Source organism: Aethalodelphis obliquidens, unplaced genomic scaffold (genome assembly GCF_003676395.1).
Source record: "Aethalodelphis obliquidens isolate GAN/ISIS:26980383/991018 unplaced genomic scaffold, ASM367639v1 scaffold27, whole genome shotgun sequence".
In the NCBI taxonomy this organism is placed as follows: Eukaryota; Metazoa; Chordata; class Mammalia; order Artiodactyla; family Delphinidae; genus Aethalodelphis; species Aethalodelphis obliquidens.
This window is the reverse complement of record NW_020837971.1, coordinates 22,507,194-22,517,971: the sequence shown is the minus strand read 5'-3', so window position 1 is coordinate 22,517,971 and position 10,778 is coordinate 22,507,194. Positions and strand designations below refer to the sequence as shown.

At 46.0% G+C, this 10,778-nt stretch overlaps 1 long non-coding RNA gene across 2 annotated transcripts; it reads left to right on the top strand.

Moving 5' to 3' along the window:
- Positions 1-212: 212 nt before the first annotated feature.
- Positions 213-10,564, top strand: LOC113629575 (uncharacterized). 2 transcript variants are annotated; one of them, XR_003436620.1, is made up of 3 exons: positions 213-829; positions 7,609-7,774; positions 8,823-10,564. It is a non-coding gene; the product is annotated as an uncharacterized LOC113629575 (long non-coding RNA). The 2 variants fall into 2 exon arrangements; XR_003436621.1 differs by lacking the exon at positions 213-829 and adding an exon at positions 2,234-2,384.
- The last annotated feature ends 214 nt before the right edge of the window (positions 10,565-10,778 follow it).

Genomic DNA, 10,778 nt, shown 5'->3' with positions numbered 1-10,778 from the left:
CTCGCTGCACAACAGGCCATTGAGTCGGAGATGGTGTTGAGGCACAGAACACGACTTTACTCGGGAAGCCGGCAGACCAAGAAGGTGGCAGACTAGTGGCTCTGAAAAGTCACCTTACGGGGATTTGGATGCCAGTTTCTTTGATAGCGCAGAGGGGGAGGAGATGAGGAAGTAAAGTAACAAGGCTATACGTTTTGCAAATATCCCCTGGAATGGCCAGCCTCAGGGAGGGGATGTGTTCATTTCTTCTTTTCTGCAGCCATCCACAGGTGGACAGGGTCAGATTGTCTCCCTGTGAGCTGAACAGAGACACTTTAGTTTAACTTTCAGGCAGAGGGCCAGGGTTCCCAGAGGCAGGCCATTCTGTATGTTTATAATAACAAAAGCAAAGGTTAAAGTCAAAGAAACAGATCGAATATGGAGTCTGATTTAGCTGTCCTTGTTACAATTATTCCCGGATTGAGGCAGGAGACAGATGGGCCCCAGGCTGAGCCCCTGGAGTTTGCCCCCTGTGGACAAATACTCCAAGACAAAGTTAATAGCAGGAGGATAATAGGAGAGGCTGAGCCTGCCCAGATAAGAGATAAAGAGACCACCTATTCCTCATTCTCGAGGTCAAGGAGACCTTCCCAACTGCTCATGCACAGAGAGGCTCCTTGGAGGTCAAAAGGGGAGTGATGTCAATCTACCCACCGGCCTCTTTGCTGGAATCCATCTTGGCGAAGAGATGCGCGCCCACCGGGGAAGATCCTGAGATAAACCAAATATGGACTCAGAACCAGGCAAAGCAAGATGATTGGCCAGAGGAAACCTGGAAGCAATGCCCCATGTAAGTGATTCAAACTACCACGAGGGCGTGACTCTCTCTCTGAGCCCTCCTGTGTGTCTATCCTCACGTACTCTTTTTCTTCCTAATAAATACTTTTTATTTCACTACTTTCTGTCTTTGTGGGAATTCATTTCTACAGGGCCAGGGCCTCATCCCTTGTCTCTGTCCCTGGTGGTTTAGTGGCTTGGATTCAGTGCTCTCACTGTCTTGGACTGACTTCAATCTCTGGCCAGGAACCGAAACCCTGCTTCAAGCCACTGCAGGCTGAGGCCACCTGAGATCAGGTTCACAGGATGATGAGTCATTATTTTTCCCTACACATCTTTGTATTTCCCAGGTTGCCCCCAATGAGTCTGTATAATGTTCCCAATCACACTAAAAGCAAGGTTATTCTGTACAAAGGCCCTGAAGTTGGAGATGCTGTGTCTCCTAATAGCAGAATTGAGTTAAGGAACGTTGGCAGTAAAAACACAACTTTTGAAGAGAAGTTGCTGGAATGTTCCCGGCGGGAGCAAGCAGCCCATAAAACAAGGGCAAACACAACTGAAGGGCACTTGTCACCTCCACAGTAGGATTCAAACAGCCCAGGAGGGGTCCCAGGCCCCCATGAGTCCCCAGGACTTGGAAATACCCCACTGGAGGTGACATCCTTCAGGATAAAGCATTTTTGCTTCAAGGGGTCCCCAAGAATGGAGGATACAATGAGTTTTCTTCAGTTATTGATGTCTTAGTGTCCATGAAACTATCAGGGTTTTTTTTCCTTGAATAAGATTCCACCAATGTGGATTTTGTCAGGGGTTGAAGGATCCTGAACCCAGGTCTTCTGAACAAGCTGGGAGCACAGGCCTTTCTCGTGCGTGAGCAAAGGCCTCTGCACTCACCACGACAGCCCTCTGCAGCGTGTGTAACACCCGTGTACCCGAAGCCAATTCAGTAGGCGAAGCAGAAGGACTTAGGAAGAGAAATGGGGAAATCATTAATTTCAAACTTAAAGGAAAGTTGGAAAAGTCAAACAGTGTGAAGAACACGTGTGTGGCTTCACCCGAGGTCACCTGCTGCTGGCCTGGTTCTCCTCCTTCTACTTTCTGAGCCTGTGGAGAGTGGGTCACGTGCGTATCATGGCCCCAAACACCACCTGTGCACTTCTGAGGACCAGGGGTGCTCCCATCCTAAACCACAGCCCAGGATCCACCTCAGTACAGGTAAATGGATACAACACACCTGTGGCTTGTGGTCCATTTCGTCATCTCACCCAGCACATCTATTTCAGCATTTCCCCCTCCAACAGCATCTGGGGGTCAGGCATCACATTTTCTTGTCTTGTCTCTTTAGCCTGGTTTCATCTGGAACATTTCCAGTCTCCCCCCACCTCCACCCTGTCTCCTCTTTTATTAGGACACCGCTCCTTTGGGCTTCACCTGTTGTTTCCTTGTGATGACACATCAGGCGTCTCTCAGCACTTACTGCTGGTCCTGGGCACTTCCCCCATGGATGAAGTGATTAATCAATGTACTGATTGTTGGTATGGACTCCCCTGAGTCCCATCTTCCCCCAGGTTTGTAATTCATCGCTGCCCCTGGCTGCTGTGGCACTCCCATCAGTGACGCAGGCCTGGTGGGCGGGCACCCTTCGAGCGGCTTCCATGTCCTTGTGACACTCCCTGTCCTTTGCTGGAGCCAAATAAGCTGTTCTGGGCTCATCCTACTTTGCTCCAACCTGGAATCCACCATTTCTCCAGGAGCAGTTCCCTTAGAGACGGAGATTGGGCCCTAAGTGTGTCAATACTGCTGGGGCGGTGGGGCGGTGGGGGCAGGTTCTTCTTGATCTCCTTGTGGACAGAGCTAGGCCCTCCAAGTCCAGTCCACAGTCTCTCTCCCTGTCCCCATTTCGTAGGTGTGCGACCTGTCCTCCACAACAGGACCCTATAGCTCTATCAACGCTCGGTCACCCACTTGCTCAGTCCTATTATACATCAAACATAATTTCAGGATGGTTCACCTGCACAACAAAAGCTAACAAGAGTCAGGATCCCTTTGCAATTCTCCCCCTGCCACTGCTACACACCCCACATAGACAGGGAGAAATTAAACAACAAATTAAATAGTTACAGTACGAAATATGGTGCATAAATTACGGATCAGGGACAGCTGTGTTCAGAAAAGTGAGTTCACATCAGCATCACATCCAGTGTCTCCTAGACCACCAGGCATTCTCTCCTCCCTCTCTGGGTTGCCTCCAATCATTTTTTTTTTTTTTTTTTTTTTTGCGGTACGCGGGCCTCTTACTGTTGTGGCCTCTCCCATCGTGGAGCACAGTCTCCAGACGCGCAGGCTCAGCAGCCATGGCTTACGGGCCCAGCCGCTCTGCGGCATGTGGGATCCTCCTGGACCGGGGCACGAACCCGTGTCCCCTGCATCGGCAGGCGGACTCTCAACCACTGTGACACCAGGGAAGCCCTCCAATCATATTTTTAATGAGATTTTCATTGAGTTTCAAATCAATGTGACAACTTAGAGAGCAGAGGCTAAAATAATGAATAGAATGGAATTACGCAGTGGAAAGTACAATAGCCACTGGCCGCTGAAATCAGATTTTATTACTATGTTGATTTTTTTTCAGGATGCGGAAAATATGGTGTATGTCCTTAGTTTGAAATTAATGTAAAATATTAACAAATTGTCAGGGGGTAGGGTAGAGGAGCATTTTTCTGTTAATGTCCTCATGCCCGATAAATCTTATCTTTTCCTTTGGACAATTAAAAATAAAGAAATATGATACAACTGAAATACGAACATTGTTCCAAAATTATCACTAGTTTGATACTAATTCGCAAAGAATTGAAGCAACCAAGTTGGAGAACCACAGGGAAGTGCAGGTGTGGTGGGCCCGCCCCCCTGGCGGTCACAGACCCACAGAGAGGTTCTTTGTGCAGAAGGCGCTCTGTCATCCAATAGAAAACCTGGTGCTCAGAATGAACTACTGTCGCTGGCTTTGTCCTGAAGTATTACAGTCACGTGGGGCACGGCCACTGGATCTGTTTCCCACTGAGATCGATGCTGTCACACGGGTCTGTTTCCTTCCTGGAGCCACCAGTGCACAGTTCTCAGGGTTGGGAGGTGACCTTACGTTTGCTGTTCTCTCGGTGTGCCCGGATCACCTGCCTACCCGAGTCTATCAAACGTTCTAGAAGGTTGTCAGGTCCAGTCCTAACAGCACCATCAGAGTTCCTCTAGAATCACCCAGATTTGTCAAATAAGCTGTCATAGCCTAGAACAAAGCCTGCTTTGCACACATTCATAAACTGATTTGTCTCCAACGAGCCTATTTTCCAATTGGCGGCCCTGATTTCAGTTGAGAGGTGATATCTTGTCATCACATACTGACCACAAGCATGGGATTCTACATCAAACCCACAGGAGGGTTTGGAACAGGAAATGCTCCAGCTGATTTTTCTAACAGGAAGGTGTGAAGCTCAGTCCACCACCCATCTCTCCACCTATTTGTTCTGCGATCCCGTAGCGGCCACAGCGGACCACATTCCCACCAGCAGTGCACAAAGATTCCAAATTCTCCACGTGAAAGACTTTTTAAAATACAAAATTTTGTCTACATCCATAAGATAATTTTCTCCTTCTCTCTTTTTCAACAATAGGCATATTAAAAGCACATATATTAGTATTTGTTTTGCCTTGCCATCCTAGCATATCAGTTTTCCTACAATATTCAGTGAAGACTAAATAAAAATTTCAAATGATGTGGTTAGACCATGTTGATAAAAGTTTCAACAAAGCTGACGGTAGACACAAGTCATGAAGTGATGTGTGTACAAGCCAGAGGGTCTGGCTCACTCCCATACGGGATTCTCTGAGGGACCTGAGACGTTATACGTGACCCAACATGGTGCCTCCCTCTCGGAGCCTGGAAACAAAGTTAAATAATTAATAACTCACATCCTTTATTACCCTGTCACTGATTTTCAAAACTTTTATGAATTGATGAATGTCATTTTCACATAATATTGTAAATGGATCCTCAATGTATAAAGAGGAAACAGGGGCTGCCCTGACTCCCTAGGAGATGCAGTGAGGAGGGTGGGAGATACCACCCCCCACACACCCATTCTTTGTCCTTCCTGAGGAGTTTTTTCAGAGTGTAAGTTGAAAATGAATACTCTAAACGCAGGGTTGGCAAAGTATGGCCCATGAGCCAAACTTGGCCCACTGCCCGCTTTTGTAAATAAAGTTTTATTGGAACACAACCATGCCTAGAGGTTGACATTGTCTATGGCTTTCTTGGTACCATGGCAGCGCTGAGTCATCACAACAGAGACCACTTTGCCCACAAAGCCTAAACTATTTACCATTTGGCCCTTTAGAGAAAAAGTTTTCCAAGCTCCTTTTAAAGTTTAGCTCAACTGACAGAGAGACTGAGGAATTCCTGTGCTCAGGCCACAGCCTGTGCATGGACAGGGCTCTCAGACTGACCAGCTGGGGCATGTGTGGCCGTCTGTGGGAGGGGGGCATGGGGTGTCACAGCCCACATCTCAGGTAGGAGGCTGGTGGTTTCTTAAAGGAAAAGGGCGCTGTTAGCAGAAAGAGGAAAGGATACAGGCCAAGAAGAGCAAAATAGGGACATTGCCATGTATGTATTTAAAACAACAGTGGAAAACTAAATAAATGAATAATCAAACAAGTCCTTTTTTTAATTTTTTTTTTACTGAAGTATAGTTGATTAACAAAAAACAAGTCTTTAAGCATAGGGCACAAATATTTTCTTAACAGAAAGTATATTATCAACGTGAGCCAGTCCTTAAATGGAATCAGGAGGAAGCAGGATGGTCCTGGCCTAGATGCTGGCAAACACACAGCTTTCGATCGTGGCTGCCTGCTCTTTTGGACATCATAGTTGAATCTGTGGGTCCCAGATTCAACTGGGAAACCCCAGGGTCCCACAGTACTCCTGAGTCCACCGAGAGCTGCTGGAATGTCAGAGGGTCTTTCTGCTTCTTCCTAGCAATTTAACAAGCCATAGCAGATGAGGCCAACATTTAAAGACATGATATTATGAGAACTCTGAGCTCCATCGCCACCTCATCTTAAAGTCACTGACACTGACAAGTGCTCGGTTAATACGGTTTGACTAAGTGTTCTGTACCCCTCCGGTAGGAGAGATATCAACTCTCCCAGTCCACGACCCCGCCTGGTGCTTTCTGAGGCTGACCAGGCTTTCTGAAGCTTCGGCCTCAGAACCCTGCTGAGCTCGAGATACTGTCAGAGGAACCCAGACACGCTGGTGACACTGCCATGTGTGCGCACCCTTGCTCTTTGCACGCCCTAATAATCTAGGCCTCTATACTTTATTCCCGGGTCCCACAGAGTTATGGTTTTTGGAGACAAAGAAATTTGAAAAGGAATCTGTTGGGAACGCCCTCCTCAACTACGTGCACATTTTCTCCAGTACTGTGTAATTAGCAGCTGCCACTTGTTAGCCAAGTAAGAATTAGGAGGAGGGGAATTCAGTGTCACCCAGTGACAGCATGAGCTATTTGTTCTTCCCAATATTTATGGGATTTTACCTACAGTATTGTTAAGGTGGCCCAATGTTGTCATAAAATATGACATTCAGTTTGCTGACGCTGTCTCCAGGTTTTAAAGAAAATCCAAGCAGGTGGAATTTCTTTGGAAGTGGATTGCTTCCACTGGGTTACAGGCCGTGGTCAGCATTACTGGGACTTTCCGTTCACAAGGGACCCCATGGGCTGGGAGTTCCAATGTGGGGCACTGGCTGCATAGACTTGATGTCAGCAATGCCCCGTGTTCAACCCACTCACTGTCAACTGAAAGCAGAGTGAAAACAAAGTAAAGGAAAAGGAAAGGTCAGAACAGACACGAGGGTGTGGGGATCTGTGTGCAGGACCACATCCTAAATCATCTCCTGGAACCCGGAGGGGCACAGCTGTCAGCACTGTCATCTTCCTTCGGATGACACTGAAGGGCCTTGTGGTGTCACTTGCGGATTCTGCAAGATTCTGAGTGCTGTCACCATCTTTGCCATCCTGTTGAAGACCTCAGTCTACAGCAGACATTAATGTCATGCTTAGCTATTGTTAATTGGTTTGAATAAATTTACTGAGGGAACTATTTTGCTCAGATAGATATAATTATAACATAACATATAACGTTTTCTAATTTCCTTTTTCACTTATTATTTTTAATAGCATCCATTTAAATAACATATTTAAACAACACCATTTTCAGTGGCTACAGATTTTTCTTTTGTAGAGCGAAACAATAATTTATTTTACTAACTCTGTTATTGAAGGTTTTCCTGTCCACCTCTTCACTTACACTGAATTCTGAGAGTAAGGAATTCTGAATTAAAAGTATGCCCATGTTAAGGTTGCAGTAGATCTTCAAATCATCCCATGGGAGCATTGTAATAATTTCTATTATCACCCGTAGCTACATGAGACGGTGTCCATCTCTCTACACCTGTAATTATTTTTCTTAACTTATTTTCCATCACAGTGAAAACATTTCTTTTAAGGAGTGTAAAATTGTCTATTTAGGCTTTCCCACAGCTTTAGTTAACTGATTTTTGTTGCATGACCCTGAGATCATTCTGATATTTTGAGGTTATAAGTAATACTTTGAGGGATGTCTTGGAAAGGAAATACAATTTATGGCGTACTTATCATGTAGTTTAGCTCATTTATGTTTCATGTCTTATTTAATTCCAAACACCCTCCGAGTCAGGTACTGTTATTGTTCTCGTCACAGATGAAGAACTAGAGGCTTGGAGAGGTTAAATTCTGTCCCCTCCACAGCCCACAAGTGGTGCAGCCTTTACAACTCCAGATGCCGAACCCTTAGTCACAGAATTGCCCAGCTGCATGACATGCTTGATTCCCAAGATAGATTCTGGAAGTAAAAACTGACTCAACAGGTATGAATGTTTTCTTAATTAAGACCATATATGTATGTCTGTATCTCCAAATCATTTCTGAAAGCACTGTAATAAGTTTATTTTCACCAGTAGCTGCATGAGAGAGCTCCTTGTCCAACACCTTCTTCAGGATATATATATATATATATATATATATATTTAAGTTTTTTTTTTTTTTTTTTTTTTTTTTTTGCAGTACGCGGGCCTCTCACTGTTGTGGCCTCTCCCGTTGCGGAGCACAGGCTCTGGACGCGAGGCTTAGCGGCCATGGCTCACGGGCCCAGCCGCTCCGCGGCATGTGGGATCTTCCCGGACCGGGGCACGAACCCGCGTCCCCTGCATCGGCAGGCAGACTCTCAACCACTGCGCCACCAGGGAAGCCCCTGGATATATATTTTTGCCTTTGATAATTTTAAAGATGACAATATTTGCTACTGTTGTTTTTTTAAATTTATTTTTATTGAAGTATAGTTGATTTAAAATGTTGTGTTAGTTTCAAGTGTACAGCAAACTGATTCAGTAATACATATACACGTGTTCATTCTCTCTCAGATTCTTTTCCATTATAGGTTATTACAAGATACTGAGTAGAGCTCCCTGTGCTGTACAGTAGGTCCTTGTTGATTATCTATTTTATCTGTTAAAATAGTAGTGTGTATCTATTAATCCCAAACTCCAATTTATCCCTCCCCCATCTTTCCCTTTGGCAACCACAAGTTTGTTTTCTATGTCTGTGATTCTGTTTCTATTTCATAGATAAGTTCATTTGTGTCATAGTTTAGATTCCACATATAAATGATATATGATATTTGTCTTTCTCTGTCTGAGTTACTTCACTTAATATGACAATCTCTAGGTCCATCCAGGTTGCTGCAAATGGCATCATTTCATTCTTTTTTATGGCTTAGTGGTATTCCATGGTATATGTGTACCACATCTTCTTTATCCATTCATCTGTTGAAGGACATTTAGGTTGTGTCCCTGTCCTGGCTGCTGTAGATAGTGCTGCTATGACACTCACTGTTGTTTTGCTTCGCATTTTCTTCAGCCTCCAGAGAACCAATTGTTACAACCTGCAGTCTTCAGCCACCTAGAATCCCCTCAAACAGCTCTTGAGTTCCAGCAGCTGTCACCCGCTCTTCTCAGCTGTCCTGCTTCCTGTCCAGGTGGTACCGTAATGCTTGCACACCTTTGGTCATCCCAGATCCTTGACACGTCCCGGGACCTGGCCTCCCTCCTGATGGCTGTCACCACTTAGTGTTGACATCTTGGTGGAGCTCCACGTCTGGGTGAAGGATGCACGCCTGAGCTGACTCCCCAGGCCCCCCACCACGCACCTCTGCCTGCTGTCACTCCACCGAGCTCCCCACCATCACATCTGTCAACACAGCTATGTCATCCCCAGAATCCACCTCATTTCCAGCACTTGCCGGAAACGGGACTCATCTTTTGACTGTTGAGCAGTGTTCCTTTAAGTTCTAACAAATAGTTCCCATCATTCTGCAGATTTTCTATGCAATTGAATTCTAACTTTGTTGAATTCTAAAGATGACATTCCTGGCATCTGAACAAGGCCTGCACCTCTGTTCTCGTGAGTCTTGGGTTCCCACAAGAAAGGATGAGATTTGGAGTGCGTAGACAATGCAAACTTGTGCTCTGTCTTTACTGTTTAATGGCTGTGTCACAGTGTCACTTAGCTTCCCGGTGCCCCAGTTTCCTTATCTGTAAAAGACAGGTACTAGCGCTTACTGCTCTGGATTTTCCTGAGCATCAGAGGTGCAAACTGCACGAAGACACCCTGTATACGGTTATAATATTATCAACAATAGTAGCAAAGAATCACAGTGACCATCTGCTGCCTTCTTTTTCTCCTGTTCTTAGAGCAAACTAGCCTGTGCACAGGGCTGGGTCCATTTCCTTCCCCAGGAGTGAGGAGTGTGGACTGAAGGTCTGCATGTATGGTTCCTCCTCCCCCTCCCCCTCCCCCAAAGCTTTACCTGGACCAGAACCCCTCCAGTGCTCATGGCCTCTGCAGTTTCCAGAGCAGCAGGTATGGACACATCTGCCTTACAGGGCCTGAGGAGATGGCAAGAAGGGCGAGCCCCTCAGGCCCTGCTCAAAAGTTGCCGACTGTGGTGAGACTGGGGGTGTCCACTCATAGGCTCAAATCCCATCCACTGCAGCTCCCTCTGCCTCTGTCCCTACCCCCAAATCCACAAGCAGTGGGTGATACATAAACATAGGGAGACAAGAAAAGAAGGAGCCCGCACATGATCATGATACCCCCAGAGTGGGATGCTGAATAACAAATGTCCCATTGGGTGACTGTGACAGTTTACGTGTCAACTTGCCTGGGTCACGGGGCACCCAGATATTTGGTTACACTTTGCTCTGGGTGTGTCTGTTTGGGTGTTTCTGGATGCAATTAACATTTGAATTGAGTAAAGCTGACGGCCCTCCCCAGTGTGAGTAGGCCTTATCCAATCCACTGAAAGTCTGACTAGAATGGAAGACCGAGTAAGAATCCCTTCTCTCTGCCTCAGTGTCTTTAAAGCTGGGACATCCCAGGACATCCGTCTTCTCCTGCTTTTGGACTCGGATTCAGACTGGAACTTACACCATCAGCTCTCCTGCTTCCCAGGTCTTTGGACTTGGCATGAAATTACACTCTACCCTACTCTGCTGGTTCTGGACTTCTCCATAATCACGTGAGTCAGTTTCTTTTCTTTTTTTAGTTTTTGGCCACACCATGTGGCATGCAGGATCTTAGTTCCCTGACCAGGGATCGAACTTGTGCACCCTGCCTTGGAAGTGCAGAGTCTTATCCACTGGACCACCAGGGAAGTCCCCAGTTTCTTAAAATAAATTAGTACACACACACACACACACACACCATGTTGATTCTGTTTCTCTGGAGAACCCTTGACGTGAGTTGGAAATTATCAAGGAAACACCCTTGACTACTACAGTGACTTCTCTCTGTAGTAATGGAACATCTATGTGA